At 42.7% G+C, this 26,372-nt stretch overlaps 1 protein-coding gene across 2 annotated transcripts in view; it reads left to right on the top strand.

Moving 5' to 3' along the window:
* The window catches only part of CASS4 (Cas scaffold protein family member 4), a 150,549-nt gene that overhangs the window by 23,959 nt on the left and 100,218 nt on the right, over positions 1–26,372 (top strand). The window lies entirely within an intron of this gene.

Here is a 26,372-nt window from a genome sequence, read left to right as displayed (position 1 = left end):
TGATGGATCCATCTCAGCATAGGGAGGGAAAAGAATTAGGATCCGTCAGTGCTAAAATCTCATCGAGGTCTGTCAGAGCCAGAGACTAGTGCTGGAGCAGCAGAGCAGAAGCCTTCTTAGGTATAGGATTAAGTCTGCCGGATCTTATTATTACCATTTTGCCCTCTGCTTATCCTTTAAGCCCAAAAATAATATGAAATAATCACTCAATTGTTAATAATCCAATGTTTGTAAGTGTGTACAACTGATAACCAAGTTATATGCTCAGAGAAATGGAGGTGATAACAGGGATACCCCAACACTACCACCTCACCGCCCAATCATCGCATAGTTCGTACAGTTGATTATGAAACTTGTCGCTGTTATAGATGTATATTTCGGTGCTCAAGGCTACTACTTTTTAAATAAGTATCTTTAGCTTGCGGGTTCCGACGTGACACATTTCGTTCCTGCCTCAGGGAACCGAACAGGAGTTTGCAAAAAATCTCAAAACATACGAGCGTGATGTAACTCAGACATACAAGTAACTTCTTTTGTGTCAAGATATGAGGAGGCAATTTGAAAAGAGAACAAAAGAAGTTACTTGTATGTCTGAGTTACATCACGCTCGTATGTTTTGAGATTTTTTGCAAACTCCTGTTCGGTTCCCTGAGGCAGGAACGAAACGTGTCACGTCGGAACCCGCAAGCTAAAGATACTTATTTAAAAAGTAGTAGCCTTGAGCACCGAAATATACATCTATAACAGCGACAAGTTTCATAATCAACTGTATGAACTATGCGATGATTGGGCGGTGAGGTGGTAGTGTTGGGGTATCCCTGTTATCACTTCCATTTCTCTGAGCATATAACTTGGTTATCAGTTGTACACACTTACAAACATTGGATTATTAACAATTGAGTGATTATTTCATATTATTTTTGGGCTTAAAGGATAAGCAGAGGGCAAAATGGTAATAATAAGATCCGGCAGACTTAATCCTATACCTAAGAAGGTTTCTGCTCTGCTGCTCCAGCACTAGTCTCTGGCTCTGACAGACCTCGATGAGATTTTAGCGCTGACGGATTCTAATACTTTTCCCTCCTATGCTGAGATGGATCCGTCAGAGCTAAAATGTCATAGAGGTCTGTAAGAGACAGAAACTACAAGCGGCACGGAACGGACCTCAGATTTTAAAGGACGTGCGGTTTTAGATCCGCGAGGTCCGTCAGATCCGTGAGGTCCTCGTTTTACCCCTTCCCAGTAAAGTTTTCACAGATTGCTAAATTACGCGCCCCCTCCCCCCACACACTTTTTATTAGAATGTGTGTTACAGCCCCAGAAAGATCGCTGTTCCCCCTGCGACTCATGATTCTAAAAGACACTCTCCCCAGCTTCCTGGCCTGGAAGGGGGGTGCGGGAGGCAGTAGGAGGGTTACATTGAGCAGTGGAAATGGTTACAATGAATTGGCTCATCTAATCCCAGAACAATGTCAACTCTGGTTTAAGAGAGTCGGGGATGCTTCATTCATTCTCGGGGATCTCAAAGTCCCTCCTTGAGGGCCGCAATCCAGTCGGGTTTCCAGGATTTTCCCCAATGAATATGCATTGAAAGCAGTGCATGCACATAGATCTCGTGCACATTCATTGGGGAAATCCTGAAAACCTGACTGGATTGCGGCCCTCAAGGAGGAATTTTGAGACCCCCAGTTCTATATGGTAGACAATAACCCCCAAAAATGTAGTGGTGATTTTGCTTTGTGAATGAACCGGGTTTGTACTGTAATTGCTTTGCAATGACAAATTGCAGCTGGGCAATACGTAGGCATGTGGGCATGTGCCAAATATTGCAGCACACTGCCTACAAACGTGCCACGTTATTTTATCTTGTGCCTCTTGTAAAGAACAAATATGAAAGTTGCTGTATAGTGTTTATTACAATTAGGTTCTGCGAAAAGTTACCAAGTTCACAGAATGGCCTTGACTCATTGGGTAACCAGGAAGCACGAAAAAGTCGGTTCTCTTTTCCAGTAGCTACTTCATGGCAGAGCAGAAGTTTAAAGAATTTTGGCTTTCCTGGTTATAGAAAGGTCCATGCTAGTTTATTAGCATTTTTCCTACATCCGGACTTCATATTTTGGTATCAAGATACTGGATAATGGAATGTGGCTGCCATGTTAGTCCACTGTGATTTGATACCTTCTTATTGAACCAACCCAATTCAAGTCTTGACTATGAGTATCATATCTATGTTATTTGAATGATCTAACCTAAGGTATATCATTTATATTATTCTGGCATTCTGTTTATTATATCTATAAATGTTCCTAATATGTTACCTATTAAGGAGTTTTATCTGCATTGTAAGCATCATATCTCTGTTATATGAATGTTCCTTCATGTTGCCTATTGTGATGTATCATTTGTACCCTGCTGACATCTATTATATTTCTATTATGATTGTTCTACTGTGCCTTTTTCATGTGTATATTTCTGACACTCTCATGTTATTCCTATTATTAGGAGTCTCCAAGTTAACCTCATTATAAGAACATAAGAATAGCCATCCTGGGTCAGACCAATGATCCATCAAGCCTAGTATTCTGTTTCCAATAGTGACCAATCCAGGACCCAAGTACCTGACGGAAACCCAAATAGAAGCAAATTACCTTTTATAAACCAGCTATGCTAACAACCACTGTTAGCACTTCTCTGTTATTGAGTTCCAGAGCTTAACTGTTCTTTGAGTGAAAAAAATATTTTCTCCTATGCATTTTAAAGATGTTTCCATGTAACTTCATTAAGTGCCCCTTGCCTTTTTAATTTTTGAAAGAGTAAAAAAATCAATTCACGTTGAACAACTTTGTGTCATCAGCACATTTCATTCTCACTAGTTATTCCCATCTCTAGATCATTGATAAATATGTGAAAAAGCAGCAGTCCCAGCATAGAGCCCTGGGGACCCCCCACTGTTTACTCTTCTCCATTGAGAATATTGACCATTTAAACCTACTCTCTGTTTTCTGTCTTTCAACCAGTTCTTAATCCATAATAGGACATTACCTCCTATCTCAAGCCTTTCTAATTTCCTCAGAAGTCTTTCATGAGGAACTTTGTCAAATGCTTTTTGAAAATCCAAATACACAATATCAACTGGCTCACCTTTATCCATATGTTCGTTGGTGCTGGAGAAGGATTTTATGTGTTCCATGAACTGCCAGAACAACTAACAATCAATTCTGGTCACACTGTCAGAAGAGAGAGATCACTGGAGAAGGACATCATGTTTATTGTTCATTGAAAGCTTCTGTATCGATGCTACTGACTGGGGGAGTCAATTCAGAGCAGTTTATGTGAACTTCTATAATGGTGTTACAATACATGAGCTTCTGTATGGTGTTACAATACAGTGTTTGCATTTCCTGGGATGGTTTCAATATAGACGTTAAACCATAATCTATACATTATTAAAACATAATCCAATACTTGTGCTTTTGTAAAGGTGTTACAATACAGAGTTAGTGTTTTCTGAGTTGCTTCTCAAAACAGCCCTCTCAAACCAGAATCAGTGCTCTTTTTTATTACCGCTTATAATATATAATCAATCTACTTGGTTATACATACCTACTTGTACATACCTATATAAAATATATAATATATTTATTCATATTATATCTTCTTATACACATATTAAAATATAGACATATATACATCCATATTTAGGATGTTGAAGGAACCAGGCAAAGATGGCATCCTGCAACCAGATGGCTGGACATGTTGAAAACAACCATGGGGATGATGCTGGAGGACCTTACTGGACTAGCACAAAAACGATTTCTTCAAGTCGCTAGGGCTTGAACACGAGCCAGTGGCACCTAGCAGCAGAGCTCAAGAGTGATCCTTCAATTAAATGTCCATATTAATATAACTTCAAAAATTTAAACGGTAGCCACATACAATAAACAGTACATATCAAACAAGTTTTGTTAGATAAGTTTAAAAAAAAAATTTTCTCTGTAGGCAACAAACTTCTGTAGCTGTGTGGACTTGACAAAATATTGTTGTAGTTCTTTAACTGAGATTTTCCAGTTTTTTGTATACTATCTCTTGCCTGGACGACTGCAACTTGCTTCTCGCAGGTCTTCCACTAAGCCATCTCTTTCCCCTTCAATCTGTTCAGAATTCTGCTGCACACCTCATATATTCTACCAGTGTTGTTATGCTCACATTACCCCTCTCCTCAAGTTACTTCACTGGCTCCCTATCCATTTCTGCATACAGTTCAAACTCCTTTTATTGACCTATAAGTGTATTTACTCTGCAGCTCCTCGGTATCTATACTCTCTTTCCCTATAATACAGTACTCCCCCGATATTCGTGGGGGTTCCGTTTCAGGAACCCCCGCAAATCTTGAAAAACTGCAAATACGGTTTTTCGTGGGGGAGACTGGAGAGGGCAGCCGGAGCGCCGGCGAGTGAAGGAAATCCCTCGCTGTATGCTCCGACCGCCTCTTCCTGTACTAAAGTCGGGCCTTACCAATCAAGAGCTGCATGTCAAAGCAGCTCCTGATTGGTGAGGTCTGACTTTAGTACAGGAAGAGGCAGTCGGAGCATACAACGAGTGATTTCCTTCACTTGCCGGCACTCCGGCTGCCCTCTCCTGCCTCTCCAGCTGTCTTCTTCTGGTCGGCGGTTCACAGTCGGAAAATACCGTGAATGACCGGGACTGCGAACTGCCGACCGCGAATTCACGGAGGAACACTGTATTCCACCCCGGGAACTCCGATCATTGGGTAAGTCTCTTGTTGGTACCCTCCTCCTCTACTGCTAACTCCACACTCAAAGAAGAGTGACCAGGATGATAAAGGGTATGGAACTCTTGTATGAGGAAATGCTAAAGAGATTAGGACTCTTCAGCTTTGAAAAGATATGGCTGAGGGGAGATGTGATTGACATCTACAAAATGCTGAATGGTGTAGATTTTTTACTCCTTTAAAAATTACAAAGACTGGGGAAAACTCAATGAAGTTTCAGGGGAAAATACTTTTAAAACCAATAGAAGTAAATATTTTATCATTCAAAGAATAATTAAGCTCCGGAATGTGTTGCCAGAGTATGTGGTAAGAGTGGTTAGCGTAGCTGTTTTTAAAAAAGGTTTGGACAAGTTCCTGAAAGAAAAGTCCATAGTCTGTAACTGAGACAGACATAAGGGAAGCCACTGCTTGCCCAAAGTTCAGTAGTAGAGAATGACATGGGGACACAGACCGGGACAGAGCCCACATGGTGGGGACAGGCTCAGAGCCTGTGGGAACAGGGACAGACTATCAATATGTAAAAACTTAACACATCTTAGACAATTGGCAACTGAATTCAATGATTTAAAAACAAAAACTGCAGAAGCTGCTATTTAAATGAACTACTGTTAAATGACATAATTTGTGTCTTGTCTGCTTTTGATGTGGCAACATGAGTCTTGTCTGCTGATCAGACTTCTACCATTTGTGACATCCTTCCATTATGTGCCCAGCTGATTAAGCATCTTACTGTTACTGCAACAGATTCATCCATCATTGCTGGCATCAAGGAGCATTTCTAACATTTAATAGACACTTATTTTCCTGTATCATCCACTACACTGTCTAGGCTCTCTTCTACACCCATGTCTGAAAGACAATCCAATTACCTTCCCAGGTGATGTAAAAAACATAGACGACTGAATGTTTGGGAAGGCTGTACCAAAACCATATAGAAATGGAAGATTCTATTTGTGATATATAAACAGTTGTACAGAATTTTGCCCCTTTTTATACTTTAATAAAAAGATTTAAAATGTAAAACCATAAGTGTTCAAGGATTGTGCAAATGAGGACACTCTGGCCAGGATTTTCAAAAACCCGTGTTAAAAAGCAACGGTCTGCTTCCGCTGCCATTTTGATACCGAATCTAAAAACCTGAGATATTCTTTTAAAAAATTGCGCGTGGAAATAAGATCGGCGGACAGCAGCGAAGATTTCCCACATTTGCATGTGCCCATTGTTGATGGGCACATGTGCAGAAAAACGCCGTAAAAAACAAAAACCACACTCTCCTGATGCACTATTGGACGAATGGAAGGGAGAGGAGGGGAGAAGCAACATCGACTTTTATCAATCGCGCTTAAAACATGCCTTTTTCTTAAAAAAAAAAAAATACTATAATTCAGGTAAATCTTGTAATTTGTTTTTAATGTAAAATTTAATCATGACCCACAGTCAGAAACACACAAGACAAAGGGTATTACATTACATTAGTTACTTCTATTCCGCCTATACCTTGCAGTTCAAGGCGGATTACAAAAGAGCTGACTGGACATTTCCAGTGAAGTTACAATAATATATATATTTTTTTGTTACAAAAGAGGTGAGAAAGGTGGATAAATTTCGGAAGAACTTGCAATTGGATAGTAAGATGACTACATTTCTGGGTAATATAACTTGCAATTGGATAGTAAGAAGACTACATTTCTAGGTAATATAGCAAATAGGTTACAGTTAGGTTACAGATAAGATTACATTACAGGGATCTGTTTTCTTGGTTGGTGTTTTGAGGAGGCAGGGATTACCTAGGTGGAGGATTTGGGAGGGGAAATTGCCTGGGAGGAGGGGGAAGGGGGGGGGGTTAAGATATCTGGATAAATTTTTTGAAAAGCAGGGTTTTGATTTCTTTTAGAAATGTTTTGAGGTCGCACGTTGCCGGCAGCAGGTTGGAGATGGAGTGGTTAAGTTTTGCTGCTTGCGTCGCAAGAAGGTTGTCGAACATCAACTTGCGCTGAGTGCCCTTGAGCGGAGGGAAGGCAAAAGGGGTCAGGGTTCTTCTTTGTCTTGTGGTGAGGATCTGATTTAGGCGTTTAATGCTTTGAATAATAGACAGTAGAATTTGAATTAAATTCGTGCTTGTATTGGTAGCCAGTGAGAGTCTAGGAAGGCAGTGGTGATGTGATCATATTTTCTCAGAGAGTAGATCAGTCTGAGGGCGGTGTTTTGTATAGTCTGAAGTTGTTTTATCATGTTGGCAGGACAAGGTAGATAGAGGGAATTGCAATAGTCCAGTAGACCTAAGACTAGGGATTGGACAATTGGCCTGAATTGCTCTGGGTCGAAGAATTTTCTTATTTTACGTAGATTTCTGGGATGTCTTATTAATTTGGGACTGCATTGTGCAGCATCTGTCTATCGTTACTCCTAGGAGTTTGAGTTCGGGCTGTATTGGGTATTTGGTGTTCTTGATTTCCAGTTCTGTAATGGTGGGGGTTTTGGCCTTTTCGAGCAGAAGGAATTTTGTTTTATCTGAGTTTAGTTTCAGTTTGTGGTCTCATACATGCGCTCAAGAAGAAACGTTGACTTTTAACATTACTCAATATAGCAATAAAGTCAAGTTCCAGTGCTTAACTTTGGAGCCTTTTACCAAGCAGTGCTAAAAAGTGGCCTGCTGTAGCCCCAAGTGGGTCTTTCCTGTATGCTGAGATAAAAAAGGGTAGTGAAAGAGATATGAGGAAAAAAACAAACAACCCTTTTTTGTAGGTGGATTGTTTGGCCTTGAGTGATTGGGCCTATCGAACAATGGAGTTCCTTGTTTTTATTCTTTGTGTGAATTATTATTTACTCGTTTATTGACTATTGTAAACTATTTTGGTGCTTGTACGGTGACACCAGTATATTAAGCCCCTCTTTTAAAAAGCCGTGTTAGGTTTTATCATTGCCGGCCGCAGCGGTATTAGCGCCAACACTCATAGGAATTCTAAGAGTGTTGGAGCTTTTACCACTGCAGCCCGCGATAAAAAAGTTCTAACACGGCTTCATAAAAGGGGGGGGGGGGGAATCAAGCTTTTAATAAACATAAACACTTTTAGCGCTGCCAGTAAAAGGCAGATTTTTCTATTCTCCAGTAATGGCCATGTGCTAATTTCCTCATTTGCACTTGAGCCCTTACTGTCACCTATTGTAGGCGGTAAATGCTCACACAGTAGTCCTATGCTAATTGGTTAGCATGCAGCAATGCCTACATGCTAATGTCATCTAGTCAATGAGTGTGAGGTAGGAGGTGTGAGTGAATATCTCTTTGAGGGCCAGGAATGCTGTGAGGCCCTCTGTGTCCAGTGTGCTGTCCTTCATCGCTCTCTTCTTTGTCAGATGCTTGTGTGGTGTAGGGGTTAGGGCTGAGGTGCAGCACTGCAAGAGTTGGGGGTTCAGTACTCACTGCTGATGTTTGTGGGTATGGCTTTTGTTTTTCCCCCCAGGTGCTGCAAGGTGTTAGATATGAATGTGCGGCCTTTTGGATTGCTGGCTGCTGGTGGGCAAATGCCTTCCCCCCCCAAGCTGTACCATATTATCTTATTGTTTTGGGTTCTGGAGGTTGCAGAGACACTGAAGGGAGGGTCACTGCGCACTGAGGACCTGATGGGGGACAGGGAGGTTGTCGAAATATTGTGTGTAAAACTAGAGGGCATAATTTGAGGTTGAGGGGTGGTAGACTCAAGAGTAATGTTAGGAAATTCTTCTTTTCAGAGAGAGTGGTTGATGTATGGAATGCGCTCCTGAAGGAGGTGGTGGAGAGGAAAACGGTAACATAGTTTAAAGAAGCGTGGGATGAACACAGAGGATCTCTAATCAGAAAATAATGGATATATAATTGAAGGAACTAGGGCCAGTACTGGGCAGACTTACACAGTGACCCATCAAAAGCGGGCCAGACATTGGCGCGCCAACAATCCTGCAGCGATGCAGATGCACGCTGCCTTTTAGGCTTTCCCAGTTGCACTGGGGGGGGGAACCCCCAGTAAACTTTCAAGTCCTCACGCTCCTGTTGGGAGTGTGTGTGTGGGGGAACCCCCACTACACTGAAAACTCCTGAAGAACAAAAACGGGAAGGCCCACCCACACCCCAACTCACAGCGCAAAAGGGAAGGCCTCAAAGTGTCGGAAGCGGTGGTGTGCATTTATCCTGCATGCAAATGTCCCCACCACGGGATTCTCGATGTGCCAATATCCAGCGCGCTTTTGACAGTGTACCGACTTGCACAGTCTGTCCCCTGTATATGGACATTCAGTTGAGGATGGGCGGGGAGGGCTTCGGTGGCTAGGATGGTTTAGATGGGCTGGAGTGAGCTTTGACGGAGACGCCAGTAGATAGAAACTAAGCACACTACAGGGCAGGGCTCTGGGTTTCTGGCCCAGAAATATCCAAGAAAAGGAACCATCCGATAAACTCTGTGCTCCAGCCAAGGATTTCTCACCCGGAACTGGTTTAGATTGACGCTCGACAAACACGTCCATCAGCTCCGACATCTGGACTTCCGACCCGGGCTCTAAAGGGAACACTCGGGTCTTCGATTTATGCTTCACCATCAGGTAATGAGGCAAAAGGGACGGTGGCGTTCTGGCGAGCTCCCTCAGATCGCCATCTTAGTTAGACTCCTCTCCCTGTTTATTAATGTATTATTATGGTTATTCTTTTTCTGTTTAATTTGAATGATTTGAATGTGTTCATGGAAATTGAAACTTTAATAAAAATAAAATTAGAAAAAAAGGGACCATTTAAATTAAATGATTAATCTATGGAGCATGTATGTTTGGGCAGACTGGATGGACCATTCGAGTCTTTATGTACCATCATTTACTATGTTACTATATGTGTGGGGTACTTATATTCTGAAATCTAAGGAAAGGACATGTATAACCACCCAAAGTTCTCAATTTATGTCTTATTGGAAACACAACAGGGGAACCCACCGAGACACTACAACGAATACCCACTGCACTCATACACAGACCCACTCACTCAAAAAAAACACAAGAAAAAATAAGAAAAAGTGGAGAAAAAGCCTCAGTTCAGCTTCATATGGCAAAAAACTCCACTTAAAGATCACAAAAAAGTAAGGTTCGATTTGCATCAATTAAATCAGCAGTGAGAAACACAATAGTATTAAAGTCTCAAACACTGTCAATGGTAAGCAGGAAAAACAAAACCACTGATACAAATCGGACTTTTTTGTGGTCTTTAAGTAGAGTTTTTTTTGCCATATGAAGCTGAACTGAGGCTTTTTCTCCACTTGTGGTTTTTTTGAGTGTGTGGGTCTGTGTATGAGTGCAGTAAGTATTCCTTGTAATGTCTCGGTGGGTTCCCCTTTTGTGTTTCTAATAAGACGTAAATTGAGAAATTTGGGTACTTATATTCAGCCCTGAGACGCAGTCTCATGTGCCGGATGACTTGGGACACTGTAGCAGTTCCTCAATGACTCTGGGTCTCTGTGCACCCCAAAGTGCAAGACACGAGTTGTTGGAGAATGGGGTCAGGTGATGGGCTTCTTGGCTTGCATACATGACACTGTTCTTCACATGGCTTTTTAACTCTTTCCTTCCTTCCTTTTTTTTTTGCCCCTATCTACTCAAATTTCACCCTATGTCTTTCTACTGTTCACATACCTATCAGCTTTCCAACTCCTTTTCTTACCCCCTAACTCTCCCATTTTATATCTTGCCCATTTCCCAGCCTCCTATTCCCATTTTTATTTTTTCTATTTTCCACTACCACATATCTATCCTCTCTATTAGTGCTGCCCGATTCGGGTAAAAAAAGTTTTGATTCGATTCACCCTGTTGAATTGATTTTTCGATTCATTTTGCTTTTAATTACACAGCTTTGTATGTAATATTAATTCCTTTACTGCTGAAATTTAAAAGTTACAACATGTAAAATGCATAGTTTTAGAGTATTGGGAGGTGGGGTGATGAGCATGAGTTTGGGATTGGTCTCAAGGTTTATGACTACTTCCACAGTTCTTGTTCAAAATATATTAGTTACCTGTTGATTTGGTATAATTTGCCCAGCAGCCATTTGTAAGTCTGTTTTGGTTCTCAGTAAAAAACAACAACCCCAAAACACTTTAAATTAAAGGAAAAGGGAATAGGATCTGATATACTGCCTTCATATGACTACAATCAAAGCGGTTTGCTTGTTATATACAAGTACTTATTTTGTACCTGAGGCAGTGGTACATTAAGCCCCAGGAGCTGCAGTGGGAATCAAACCCAGTTCTCCCTGGTTCTCAGGCCACTGCACTAACCACTGGTACACTCCTCTACTAAGAAAACAGTTGACTATCATGGGCTCAATATTGATGGGGTAAATTATTTTCTTACTGGTAAGTCTCTACTAAGGAGGATGCCAGGCTTGCCAGAGAGATATCCATGCTTGAATTATTCATTGATGTTGATGATGATTCAGAGAAACTGAAGCAAATTATGACGAATCTGGAAGATGTAATAGAATAAATTGACAAACTAAAAAGCAACAAATCACCTTGATAGGGTGGTAAACGTGCCAGAGTTCCAGAAGAACTCAAAAAATAAAATTTCCTTCAGATCTATTACTAGTAATCTGTAATCTATGATTAAAATACTCAGGTTTTCTCTTTCTATTGCCCCTCTCCAGCCCCATGCCACATCTCTCCCTCTCTTCTCTCCACCATGTCCAACATTTCTCCCTCTTGCATCCCTTTCCATCTCCATGCAGGATCCGTCCTACCCTTCCTTCACCACCACCGCATCCAACATTTCTCCCTCTCTCCCCATGCATCTCTATCTTCCTCCTCTCCATCATCATGTCCAACAAGTCTCCCTCTCTTCCCACTGTATAGCAACTCTTTCTCCCTTCCTCCATTCCACCTCCCACACCCAACAATTTTCCTCTCTTCCCTCCCTCCCCTTTCTTCCTTTCCCCAAGTGCACCATCTCTCTTTCCCTCGTGTTCCACAAACACATCCAACAATTCTCTCTTTTAATTTCCTCCCCCACCTGCAGCATCTCTTTCCCTCCCTCCCCTCCACTCTGTGTTCCAATGATTCTCCTCTTTCCCCACCCCACTTGTGCAGCATTTCTTACTCCATCACTCCTCTCCCGTCCGTAACAAACTCTGTCTTCAAAAAGCTGTGAGCAGCGGTTTCTACATGCTGCCAGCATTCTTTCCCTCTGATGCATTCCAAATGGGTCATCTGTCACCAGCATGCAAGAACTACTGCTCATGGCCTTTAAAAGATATGGACCTGTTAAGGGCAGAGAGCAAGTGTAATTGCACTGAATTATTGATGGGAGCAGGAGGATATGGTACTTGGACGTCTTGGAGGAATTTGGGTGGGTAGTTGGTCACTAAGAGGGAGATATACACTCGGGAGCCCTACAGTAACTACTTCCATCCCTGTGGGAATCTTACAACTGTAGGGGATCTCTTGGAATTTCGAATGACTCTGTAGAGGATTCCTCTGGGTTTCCCGCCAACCCCATTCCCATGCAGCTCTCTAGTGAAAAACTGCAGAGGCATTTGCAAGACAGGGAAAATAGGCCATCTAAATAGCAGGTGACATTTAATGTGGCTAAATGCAAGGGGATGCAGATAGGGAAAAAGAATCCTAATTAAGGGCTAGATTCACTAAGCAAACCGATCGTGTACCGATTGGTTTGCGATCAATTTGCGACCCCTCCCCCATTCACTAACCTTACTCCCGATTCGATTCCTGCCTGATCCGATCTGCGCGTGCAAATGAGGGGGAATGGCATGCAAATGTAGGAAGGAAGCGATTCACCAAAAGACTTCAGGAACACCGACTGGGCTGGCCGATCAAAAGAAGCGACTGCTGGGGACCAGTCGCTCACCTCCTTTCCGACTGGCCTGCTCTCTGCCTGAAATTCCAGCCCTGCAGCCCTGAAACGATCAAAAAAGCGCCCAGCTCTCTGCTGTTCTCCTCTCTTCTAACTAACAGACACACGGATCATTACCCAAAATATCCAACCCACAGAATTATCAATCAAGAAAATAGTCAGTTTCGACGGCAGGACTATTTTCTCGTTATCATGCCCGGAGATCCGTGGAATTAGTAAGGGTCAGGCTGCAGAGATACAATGCCATTTTACAACCCAGGGATCACAACAAACACAGCAGGCACCGAAGCATTATGGCATTACCTCACCTATCAGTTTAGCTGCTCCTAAAGATACTGACTGTGCACTTGCACAGAAATTAATTGAAACCTTAAAGCCTTTTGGAGTGTTTGAAGAAGAAGAGGAATTGCAGTGCAGTGGCACAGCAATTATATTGTCCCCCGATGAAGGCTAGTTGATAGCTGAAACGCTCCAAAACAGTTTGAGCGTCGGGTAGTTCACAACCCACCAACGTTGGTTTTGGCTGTGTAGCCACAAAGATAAGTGTTGCTGTTCTTCTTTCTTTGACATACTTTAATACATTTTTGATGAATTGAATTTTAGATAAGCATCAAACTTATTAGAATTTTGATATGCTTAATAAAGTTATTTTAAGTTAAGAAATTAAATTATGCACTCTTAGTTAGTGAGTTGATAATTTTCTAATTTAATTAACCGATTAAATATATATAAAAAATAAAAATCTTTAAAGGTAGGAAGGAGGTATGAAGTAAATGATTACATCACATGCATTCAGGATGAAGACTTGAAATAACATCTAAGTTATCTAAGTTATAAGAGATCTCTTTACTGAGAATAATGCATTTATTATACTTCAGCCTCTTAAATTAAATTAAATTTGATGAATTTATTTATACATTAGGGTAAAAGTGTTTGTTTAAAATAAGGTTTTATATGGTAAGTGTGGGTTATCAGTAACAATAAATCGTTTCACAAACAAGAAGTCAGGTACAAAATAAAAACAAAAATAAAATTTATTAAAATAATTTTTGTATTAATTATCCTTTATACCCCCTTTTCTTCTTGATTGATAGTTCTCCTCTCTTCTGCCATGCCACCCTGCTCTCTTTCGCCATGTCTCTCTGCCCTATTCAGCGATGCCGCCCTGCTCTCTTCGGCCATGCCTCTCTGCGAGCTCATGTTTTTAACCCGCGTGTTAAAAGTGGGGCTGCACTTCTCGCCACCTGCCCCGGCTGATCTCAATTGCTGGAGTGTACTTTCCACACTGCGGGTCAGCCCTCTGACCCGGGAACCAAGAGCCCCCTGTCCCAGAAACCTTCAAGTCCTATACTGACAGCCTTGGATCTAGCCTTCTCGATCCCCCCCTCTCCCTCCCCTTCCCAAGCTTGTGCTGAGAGCCAAAGCATGCGAAGGGCCATCTACAGGAAAATAAGATGGTCCGCGTATACGTCCTGATCGCTCTGCAGCGATCCGTTCAGTGACTGTGAGGCGTGCCTCCGATTGCATTAATTTGCATGAGGAGGCTTGCTAAATCGATCACCCAAGAAGACTCGTAAATGGATTGGGCACGGATCGCCCAGCAAAGATAGGCTTTGTGAATCTAGCCCTATACCTACACAAAATAGTGCTGGATTATATATAGGAGCCATGCCCAGGAAAAGAATTTTGGTATCATTAAGGAAAATAAATTGAAATCCTCAGTTCTGTTTGTTAGAATTATTCATAAAGAATGGGGAATAAAATAAATAGTTATTAAGTCTCTGTTTCAATTCATAGTGTGACTACACTTTGAGTATTGTGTGCAGTTCTGGTTGTCTTATTTCAGAAATAGCAAAGCTAGAAACGCTGCCAAGAAGGGTAGCCAAAATGATGAAATAGATGGAATGATTCCGTAATTAAGAAAGGCCAGACAGCATGGAGGAAAGATGACTGAGAGGGGTTGTGATAGAGGTTAGAGCAGGGTGTCAAAGTCAGTCCTCGGCCGCAATCCAGTCAGGTTTTAAGGATTTCCCCAATGAATTTGCATGAGATTATTTGCATGCACTGCTTTCATTGTATGCTAATAGATCTCATGCATATTCATTGGGGAAATCCTGAAAACCCGGCTGGGTTGCGGCCCTCGAGGACCGACTTTGACACCTGTGGAAAGATTGCTTATTATTTCAAATAGCACTAACAGGGGTGTCCAATGTCGGTCCTCGAGGGCCGCAGTCCAGTTGGATTTTCAGGATTTCCCCAATGAATATACATGAGGTCTATTTGCATGCACTGCTTTCATTATATGCTAATAGATCTCATGCATATTCATTGGGGAAATCCTGAAACCCCGACTGGATTGCGGCCCTCGAGGACCGACATTGGACACCCCTGCTAAGATGAGGAAGTGCCCATGAAACTAAAAAGTAGCATCTTTAAAACCGGAGAAAGTATTTTTTTATCACTCAGTTCCCAATTAAGCTGTGGACTTTATCCCTGAAGGACTGCTGTTAACATAGCTGCGTTTAAAAAGAGTTTAGACAAGTTCCTGCAGGTAACGTCCATAAGCCATTATTAGCCGTGTCGATTTGGGAAATCCATTGCTTATATATTAAGAAAGAAGGGATGCATTTTTTGGGATGCTGCTGCATATTTATGACTTGGATTGACCACTGAAGAACACAGGATGCTGGGCTCAATGGGCGTTTAATTTGGCCCAGTATAGCACACCTTCAATTCTACCCTGTCCCAGTATGTATGGCTTCGTAATGATAAGAGTGTGCATGTCAAAAATTCTGGGGTCAATACTCAGCTGTCAATGGTGAGCTCCAACCTGCCTTTTCCTTTGATATAAGAACATTCTCCTTGATGGTAAGACAAATGCGCGCTGACAAATGCGTGCAGACATTTCAGTGCACCGACAATTGCGCACATGACAACTGAGCGCAGGACATTTGCGCGAATGACAATTTGCCTTGCGTTATAAAATCCTGCGTGCTTTTGCCTTGCGTGCTATTGTCTTGCGCTATAAAGACTTGCGTGCATTTGTCTGTGCGCATTTGTCTTGCACACAAATGACTATGAGCCTTCTCCTTATCAGACCCTTTTTTGACTAAGCACTAACTAATGTAAATCACCCTAAAATTCTGCTTGAATGGCCGATATTCATTTTTACCTAAGGGTTCCTTGCGGAGCTGTCACCTCTGTTATATGCAAATGTGCCTCATGTGTTTTCATTAGGGATATCTTGAAAACCCAACTGGCTGAGGGTCCCCCCCCAGGACAGGTTTAAGAATCACTGCTTTAGACACTTGCCCTGCATCTTCTGCTCTTGAAAAACCTCCTCTGCTCCAAGCTGAGCAACTCCTCAGGCTTTGCTTGAATTATTGTTTACTGAAAGCTTCTAATGACTGGGGAGCCAATTCAGAGCGGTTTATATGAGCTTCTGTAAAGGTGTTACAATATAGAACGTTTTCTGAGATGGTTTTCAATATAGACACATTTATACCTTAAGAACATAAGAACATAAGCAGTGCCTCTGCCGGGTCAGACCATAGGTCCATCCTGCCCAGCAGTCTGCTCCCGCGGCGGCCCAAAACATGTCATGACCTGTCTGAATCTCCAGAAGGGGCTCCCTTGCCACCTTGGTTTCTCATTTAAGTCCTATCTTCCCATCGAAGTCCTAACCCTCCGGTCTTGCACATGCACGACCTGGTTGGGTTTCTATTCTTATTACCTGGTTAGCTTTCTATACTTGTGTTACATCCCAGCTCCTCCCTCAGTATCCCACGATCCCTTTATCCCTCAGGAATCCGTCCAATGCCTGTTTGAATCCCTGTACCGTACTCTGCCTGATCACTTCCTCCGGTAGCGCATTCCAAGTGTCCACGACCCTTTGGGTGAAAAAAAACTTCCTTGCATTTGTTTTGAACCTATCTCCCTTCAGTTTCTCCAAATGCCCCCTCGTACTTGTTGTCCCCTTCAGTCTGAAGAATCTGTCCCTATCCACCCTCTCTATGCCCCTCATGATCTTGAAGGTCTCTATCATATCTCCCCTGAGCCTCCTTTTTTCCAGAGAGAAGAGCCCCAGCCTATCCAACCTCTCGGCGTATGGGCAGTGTTCCAGCCCTCTTACCAGTTTCGTTGCTCTCCTTTGGACTCTCTCAAGTACCGCCATGTCCTTCTTGAGGTGCGGCGACCAATACTGAACGCAGTATTCCAGATGTGGACGCACCATCGCTCGATACAATGGCTTGATGACTTCCCTACATATACAGTACTCCCCCGAAAATTCACGGGGGTTATGTTCTCGGAGTTGAAAAACCGCTAATATCGGATGAGTACTGTAATTGTACAGTATATTATCAGTGTGTGGAAGACAAAACACGCTCACCTAAAACCACAGCGCAGGAAGCGCTTGCAGTCGCATCCCCTTATCGCCTGCTTGCCCCTCAGCCGTCTGTCAGGGAATAACAAGACAAAAGCTGTGGCCAGTGACCTAAACCTCGCGCTCTCGGCACGCCCCCCTCCTCTTCCTCTCTGGCTCCAGCCCCACCCTCTAATCTCGCACGGGGCTCAGCTGTCATTTAGCCACGTGATTCTCCTTCTTTGCAAAGCACTGAGATCCCCATCGGGATTGGTTGGCGGTGAAGGGGAGATGTGAACTTTCCAGCTATTGGCTGCTCCGAGAGATAAATTATACAGGGGGTGAGGGGGAGGCAGAAGTTGGTTGGTGAGGGAAAAACCACGAATTACTGAGCCCACGAATTTGGAACTGTGAATTTGCAAGGGTATACCGTATACACCTATGTTACTAGTATTGTGTACTATGTTCATACTAAATTATACTTATTTGCACATTGTGTTCTATGTTCATCTTAGATTTACATACATCCTGATAATTCTAGTTATCTGAACTTTGTTTATCAGAAAGGAACATACTGTACCTGTTCTAAATGCAGGGAATCATACATCTGTAGTTTGCTGCTTTTTATCCAAGACAGATGTGTCTTAAGTCTACATATGAGACATTGCATTAGCTGAACCAGGATATGGGCAGCCTGTGCAACAGCTCTTTATATAAAAACAGAATTTTCCATGGGAATGTTTGGGGCTGGAACTACAAAAGCAAAAGCGCCGTGAACTAAATCTTGAACCTGTCAGAGGGGAGACATACCACAGTTAGGGTTTATGAAGATAATGGAAATGAAAAAAATCTGGCAAATATCCCTGACCATCTCGCACTGTTACACCGTGAATGTATGTAGCACTGGTTTCTCAATAGCTCATGTCACAAATCCTCCTGTTTTGCTGCCATTTAAATGTCTTGAACTCTTGTGATGCACGGTTATTTGTTCTAGGAGGAAGCAAAAACGGTAATAAGTGAAATGGTTTCATTTTACAATTACCTAACTGCTACAAGATCCCAAATAACATTGAAAACTGACAGTTAATAGAGGCAGCAATTAAAACGTGCTGATCTTTACAAAACAAAGCCTGTGTGAAAAGGTGGAGACAACAGATAATCCTTTGTGATGAGATTATAAAATGGGACCTGCGATTTTCCATCCCTGATAAGCAAAACCTTATGTGGTGTCTGTGGAGCAGTTCTCCAGCTGGTGTGCAGCTGTGGTTGGTGAGGTTGTTTGGGCCCTGGGCAAGAGAATCATCTGCAGCCCTTGTGAGGCTTAATTCTAATGACCTATAAATAAATCCGACTTTAAAAGTTTCAACTTCACTATGTCCTGTCCATGAAACTACAGTGAAAGTTGTAGGAAGTGGTCAAAGAGACCATCATGGCAGGAATCAAAAGAGGACTGGATAAGTTTCTGGAAGAAAAACCCCCCACACATAAAACATTATTAGCCAAGAAGACTTGAGAGAGCCATTGTTCATTCCTGAACATTAACTATGAGAAATAGATCTGCTAGTGACAAGGTAAGTTTGAAGAAAGCTACTGCTTATCCTTGCAAATAGCAGCTTGGAATCTATTTACCCTTTGTCTGTCTTTCTTTCTCCCTCTCTCTCTCTCTTTTTGGTCGCAGTCTGTCTGTCTGTCTGTCTTTCTTTCTGTCTGTCTGTCTGTCTCTCCTTCTTTCTTTCTGTCTGTCTCTCCTTGGCCTCTGTCTGTCTTTCTGTCTCTCTCCTTGGCCACTGTCTGCCTGTCTCTCTCTCTCCCCCCCTTGGCCTCTGTCTGTCTGTCTCTCTCTCTTTGGCCACAGTCTGTCTGTCTTTGTCTCTCTCTCTCTCTCTCCTTGGCTGCTGTCTTTCTCTCTGTCTCGCTCTCTCCTTGGCTGCTGTCTGTCTGTCTTTCTTTCTCTCTGTCTCGCTCTCTCCTTGGCTGCTGTCTGTCTGTCTTTCTTTCTCTCTGTCTCTCTCTCTCCTTGGCTGCTGTCTGTCTTTCTTTCTTTCTCTCTGTCTCTCTCTCTCCTTGGCTGCTGTCTGTCTGTCTTTCTTTCTCTCTGTCTCTCTCTCTCCTTGGCTGCTGTCTGTCTTTCTTTCTCTCTGTCTCTCTCTCTCCTTGGCTGCTGTCCTGCGCTGGTGTATTTTGCTTATTTACTTTTGGGGGGAAAGGGGGCAAAGAATAAGGAATTCATACCAGCAGTAGAGAGGGGATTCAATTCAGTATTAGCGCCCACAAACCATGCCTATGATCCTGCCAAGTTCTTGCAACCTGAATTGTCCACTGTTGGACTTTTTCTCCAAGAACTTACCCAAACCTTATGTGACTAAAGTATTCTGTTAAATGATTTTTCTATGTAGCATTCTGTAGTAATTTGGTTTGTTCAGTTTTCACAATAGTGGAGGGGATATTTGTAAAAGGGAGGGGAGACAGGGGTTTGTTGATCCTTGCTCTGTATTATTTGTGTTTATAAAATGACAATTGTACAGAAGTCTCTTTTTATACTTTAATAAAATAAGTTCAGTATAAAAGCATAACTATTGGAGGCTTGTGTGGGAGGGATCTGACAGTTTGCAGGGTGGGGACTGAGTTCACGGGGACGGAGCATGGACGGGGACTGAGAACGGTGATAAATTTTTTCCCCATGTCATTCTCTAGTCCTGACATCTCGCTCTGACTCGTGAGGATTGTCAGCAGCTTAAACTCATTGAACCTGAAGCTTATAATATTATCAGAGTGAGTTCTGTATTCCTTAAGTAAATGTTTTTTAAAAATATAAACAAATACAAAGAAATAAACACATAGTTCAGTTGCTCTTAAGGATTTGGTCTACAAAGTCCACACTCTACCAACACATTCCAGAAGTAGAAATGGCCAGGAGTGTATCCTACATACTCTGTGGGGAATAATATTGTCCTTCAGAATAGAGAATGACACGGTGCCAAAATTTGTCATCGTCCCCGCGGGAAGCCATCTCCATGTCATTCTTTAAGGTGAGAGGGAAGAATCAGAGTATGAATGAGCTCAGCCACTGACCCTCAAACCTTGCATTGAAGAATGCTTATGTAGAAGGACTGAGGTTGAGATAGACACTAAAGAATGACACAGGATTGTTTCCCGCGGTTATCCATGGGGATGAATTTTGTCACCGTATCATTCTCTACTTCAGAACTTAGCCTACTAAGCTGTATTTAGACTAGCAGATTCAAAGCTAACATAGCCAGAGCAGGTTCGGTATGGTCATTATCCAACATGTACTGCATGAAGTACTGTTTTGTCTCTGGATTCTTTTGCAGGATCTTCTGCAGTGAATTAAATCAAGATAGAACTTGCTCCCTGTTGTTAAGTCATGTTCTAGGTGTCTGAAATGGTAGACTTCGTTCCTTTCATCTAGCTGCCCCCAATGCCTGGAATAAATTACCTGAGTTTGTCCATCAAGCCCCTTCCCTTACCTTGTTGAACAGCAGACTGAAAACCCACCTTTTTGAATATCCTTCCATCCTTAACCCTATTCCTCTGCCCATCATCCCAGCCAGCTGATTAACCGTTCCCCTTAACTGTTCCATGACATCCTGTTTGTCTGTCTTGGCTGTTTAGAGCAGGGATTGTTTTCTTCTTTATGACTCTGTATAGCGCTGCATACATCTGGTAGCACTATAGAAATAATTAATAGGAGGAGGAGCCACCCAACAGTTGGACTCATCTTTAGAGAATTCCTTGTCCATGAAGTTTAGCAACTCTCTATCCTCAGCTGAAAGAGTTGGTTTGTCATCATCCTTGGTGACTTGGAACACTGTATTGCCCAGATGGCCTTCTGGCTCTGATGGTGAAGTGTTTTGATAGGTGGCTGAGCTAAGTTCTGGTTCATCCTAGCTATTTTATTTGTAGATGGTTCTGATAAGGCTTGAACAAGTTGGTATGCCTATTGGCTAAGATGAACATCTTGTACACATCTACATTTGGTCTCTTTAGCCCGTTAAGGCAGACGTCACCTACTATCACACATCCCAGGGCGAGTCAGTAGGCATATGGAGCATCAGCTGGACCTGCTCTTGATCCAAGAAGTCTGACTAGGGCTGGTATATCTCTTTCTAGTAAGAGTAGGATTTCGGCCTTTGGATCCACTGGCTGCAGATACTCTGCTATTGGTTGTAAATTAGGATGTTTTGCACAACCTTGGGTGTACTGATTTCTTCCCTGATGTCCGGTTTTTGATTGCATAGCTTTCCACTGAGGCCTTCTCCACTCACCTCTGTGCAGTTCGTAGTGACGTTCAGTGGTGACACTTGCTCCGTTTTCTTCTCCCTGCCGTGGCTTGACTCTGAGATGGGGGTTTTCAGAGAGGTGGGCCTGCTCCATATAGGGTGTGAGGCACTAAAGTGTTGGTCACTGTCACAAACTGTTCATTTAATGGCCGCTTTACAGTCCTTGACAGTATTCTTGGATGAAGAGCAACATTTATAGTAAATCCTGTATTTTAGTTCTTTTCACTTTTTTTTACTTTCTGTAGTGGCGTTTGTAGGGTTACCATATGGTTCCAGAAAAAGGAGGATGGATTGAGACATCCAGTTTTACTTCTGTTGCGTTCAGTAGAAGTAAAACCTGGATGTCTCAATCTGCCCTCCTTTTTCTAGTGCCATATGGTAACCCTAGGCCAGGAGTGTCAAAGTCCCTCCTCGAGGGCCGCAATCCAGTCTTGTTTTCAGGATTTCCCCAATGAGATCTATTTGCCTGCACTGCTTTCATTGTATGCTAATAGATCTCATGCATATTCATTGGGGAAATCCTGAAAACCCAAATGGATTGCGGCCCTCGAGGAGGGACTTTGACACCCCTGCCCTAGGCATTTCGTCTCCTTGGTGTGCTTCACCTTAGACTTGCTTCTGTCAGGCGAGCAGAGGAATGTGTCTTTCCTGAACTCAATGACTCTCTTCTGAGTCAGACTGTGATTGTTTGCTCTCCTTCACTGAGGCATGGGCCATTACATAGGCTGCTGTATATTGGACGGAATCCTTTGCTATGATATGGTTAAGCTGACACTCCCCACCTTCAGCCCATGTGACTTCCTCTAGCACAGTGGTTCCCAAACCTGTCCTGGGGGACCCCCAGCCAGTCAGGTTTTCAAGATATCCCTAATGAATATGCATGAGAGAGATTTGCATATAATGGAAGTGACAGGTATGCAAATCTCTCTCATGCATATTCATTAGGGATATCTTGAAAACCTGACTGGCTGGGGGTCCCCCAGGACAGGTTTGGGAACCACTGCTCTAGCACCTCAATCTGAGCCTTGATGCTGACCGCTTCCTTCTCTTGTTAAAGCACCTTCAAAGTAATTTCTAGCTCTGCCTTTTTGTGTTGTTCTTCAAATCTTAATTTCTGTGTTTCTATAGCTGTTTCTTGTTGGCTATTGAGAGCCTTTATTTTTATGCCCCCCATTCACAATTTAATAGCCAAGGAGGCTATAGAGTAGGGTTACCAGATTTTACTCCTGTAAAATCTGGACCCCCTAGCCCTGCCCCAGGCCCACCCAGTTCTACCCAGTCCCACTCTGTTCCGCCCCAACCTCGCCCCCGAATCCCACACATCTCAACCTGTTCTAGTCCTTGGGAACGCGTCGGGACCGCATCTGCATCTGCAACACAATGACATCAGTGGGTTGCATCCATGCAGATGCATTCCCAACGCGGTCCCAAGACGGAAGCTTTTCCAAACCCGGACAAAGTGCCAGGTTTTGAAAAGCCGTCCAGACACCCAGGCATGTCCTCTAAGGTTCAAGTTTCAAGTTTATTGACTTTTAATATACCGACCATCAACAAGTATCTGGCCGGTTTATAATAAAAAGTTAAAAATTAATAAATATAAAATAATGAAAGTGCACACCAAAGACATTAACTAGACAGACTTGAAGGTGAGGGAGAGTAGGAAGGATGGGGGGAGAGTTACATGTTGAAAGAAGAAAGGAGAGAGAGGGAAGGGGGTAAAACAAATAGGGTGGGATCACTTTATAAAAGCGGTTGGCTGAATATAAAAAGAAGAAAAAGACGAAGAATGGGAGAAAGGGGAGAAAAAGAAAAAAGAGAAAAAAAAAATATATGAAAGGGAAAATCTAAACACAGGAAAAGGCATCGCTAAATAAGAAAGTCTTCAAGCTTATCTTAAATTTATCAAGTTGATGTTCGGATCGGAGTAGCTGAGGCAGAGCATTCCACAAGGTTGGAGCTACTACTGCGAAGTTTATTTTCCTAGTGTAGAATCTTTTATAGAAGAGGGCATGTCCGGGTAAATCTGGACATTTGGTAACCCTACTGTACAAGACCTGCTAAAATGTCTTGTACTGTTTGATTTAGAGGTTCTACTAGTCCTAGAAGTCCTAACAGAGCATTTAGAACTGCCAGAATATTGTGATTCTGTGTCTCTTACTGGAGGTTCTGTGTATTGCTCTGTCTGTTTAAGAGCCTCTGTTACCATGGCCTGCTGTGTCTGATCTATGGCTCTTTCACTGCCAGGATTGGTTTATGAAAAGCTTGGGTCAGTAGTCTTATCTGCCATGATGCACTAAGCAATGGATTCCCTTATTTCAATCAGTGCAGCTCCATGATCTGAAAGCACTGTTTTGATCAGATCTAAGCATACATGCAGCTGTCCCTGATAAAGGTTCTTTCTTCAAGTTTCCACAGATCTCTTAATTCAAATGTCCAATGACCGTATTCATTGGACATTTGGACCATTCTCAAACTGGTTTTACTGTTGATTGTTCAACTGGGTTTAATGGAGCATTGCTCTTACTGGTTTTTACTGTCCTGACCTCTCACTTGACTCTGAGGCTTGTCAGCAGCTTAAACTCGTTGAATCTGAAGCTTATGCTATTATCAGATTGGACTCTGTATTTCTTAAGTGAACTTTTTTTTTATTGCAAACTTAAAAACAAAGACATAAGCAAACTCACAGTTCAGCTGCTCCTAAGGATCTGATCTTCTACAAAGTCCGCACTCTACCAGCACATTCAAGACGCAGAAATGGCCAGGAGTCTATCCTACATATTCTGTAGGGAATTATATTGTCCTTAGCCCACTAGACTAGATCTTAGCCTACTAGACTAGCAGACTCAAAGCTAGCATGTCCAGAGCTACTGTGTTTCCCCGAAAATAAGACCTAGTCCCTGAATTCGCCAGCAGCAGCGCTTACCCCCACCCCACTCCCCCTGCCGCACAGCTGAACCCCCGCTGATTCGTCCATCTCTCCCTCCCGTCCGAACCCCGCTGACCCTCACCGCGAGACCTACTACCTCCCTCCACAGAGCAGTGTTGTCAGCACTCAACAGGCTGCTCCGCGACCTTCTCCCACCAGGGCATTCCCTCTGCCACATCACAGATGATGTAATCAGCAATGCGGCGCTCGGAAGGCCCTGGCAGGAGAAGGCTGTGAAGCAGCCTGTTTAGAGTTCTGCTCTGTGGAGGGAGGTATGTAGGTCTCGCGGTCGACGGGGTTTGGATGGGAGGGAGAGATGGAAGGATGGGATGATCAGCGGGTGTTCGGCTGCACAGCAGAGGGGGGGGAACTGCTCAAGGGTTCTGCTGCTGCTGCTGCACGGAAAGGAGGGATAGAAGCTGGGCAAGGGTTCTGCTGCATGAGGGATAGGAGGGAGGGATATAAAGATGCTGCAGAGGGAAGGCACAAGGAAAGATGCTGCACAAATGGAGGAGATAAAGAAAAGAGGAAGAATTGGGGTGGAGGAGAGGAAGGGAGAGATGATCATTAGGTTTGGATAGATTCCTAGAAGAAAAAGGGATTGGGGGGTATAGATAGGTATAGACCATTGCTCAGGCAATGGGCCTGATGGGCCGCCGCGGGAGCGGACCGCTGAGCAGGATGGACCTATGGTCTGCCTCAGCGGAGGCAACTTCTTATGTTCTTATGTTCTTATTAATCGATTTCAAAATTATGATAAGCAGATTTTTTATTATTTTTATGGAATAATGTTTACAGTTTCTTATCTATCTTAGTATAAATAATTTGTATTGTGCATATTTTACTTTAAGTAAGTTAGGGTCGCATTTTGTTAGTTAGTATCTTTATTGAATTGTGTTATTTTCTTTTATAAGACATTGTTATTTGGATCTGTATTTTAATTGCTTGTTGTAATTACTATTGTGTAAACCGGCAAGACCTGATGGTTTGGCGGTATATAAAAATAAACTATTATTATTATTATTATCATTGTACATGAAAAAAATAAGACCTAGTGCGTTTATTGGGCCTAAAATTAATATAAGATAATGGGCTCCTTTTACAAAGCCGCGCTAGGGCCTTAACACGCGTAATAGCGCATGCTAAATTGCCATGCGCGCTAGCCGCTACCGCCTCATTTTGAGCAGGTTTTTGGCTAGCGTGTGCTATAGCACGTGCTAATCTGGTGCATGCGCTAAAACCGCTAGCACACCTTCGTAAAAGGAGCCCAATGTCTTATTTTCAGGGAAATACGGTAGCAGCACTAAGTTGTTTACAGGCTAGCAGATTCAAAGGTAAAACCCAAATGGGGCACAATACTTTCTATATAGCCATAGGCTAATTAAAATGGAGTCTGAATAAAACACACAACAAAAGCCGACGAGAAGGAAGGGGGAGGGATGGGATCAGCCCACTGAGCCTGCAGCAATGCACGCTGGGAGCATGAGTTAAAGAAACACACACTGTTTACATATCCCAATACAAGCAATCTGCTCCCATGAATGTGGGGGCAGAATACCCCCATCTTTAGCTTTCGCTCATATGAAAATCATTAAATCCTTTTATCGTTTTGTCTCTCTTCTCTGTATCTTCTCCAATACTTCTGCATCTTTTTTGAGATGGGACTACCAGAACTGGACACAATACTCAAGGTGTTTTATTCTCTATTCCTTTTGTAATATTTTATAATATTCTGTTTGCTTATTTTTGTACCTTTCTCCCACACTGGGCTGAGCATTTTAACATATTATCCTTGGTAATACCTTTTCCTGAGTGGTGACTCCAAACATGGAACCTAGTATTGTATAATAGTTTGCATTGGTTTTCCTTATGTGCATCACTTTGCACTTATCCACATTAAAATTCATTTGCCATTCGGATGACCAGCCTCCCGGCCTAGGACTGTTTCTCTGCAATTTCTCGCAATTCATTTGTAATTTAACTTTGTGTCCTCTGCAAATTTGGACACCTCATTGTTCCCATTTTGAGATCATTTATAATTAAATTATAAAGCACCAATTTCAGTACAAATCCCTGGAGCACTCTGTTATTCATCTTTCCATTAAGAAAATT

This window comes from Geotrypetes seraphini, chromosome 11 (assembly GCF_902459505.1).
Source record: "Geotrypetes seraphini chromosome 11, aGeoSer1.1, whole genome shotgun sequence".
Classification (NCBI taxonomy): Eukaryota; Metazoa; Chordata; class Amphibia; order Gymnophiona; family Dermophiidae; genus Geotrypetes; species Geotrypetes seraphini.
The sequence above is the reverse complement of the archived record's forward strand: the minus strand, read 5'-3'. Positions and strand labels throughout refer to the sequence as shown.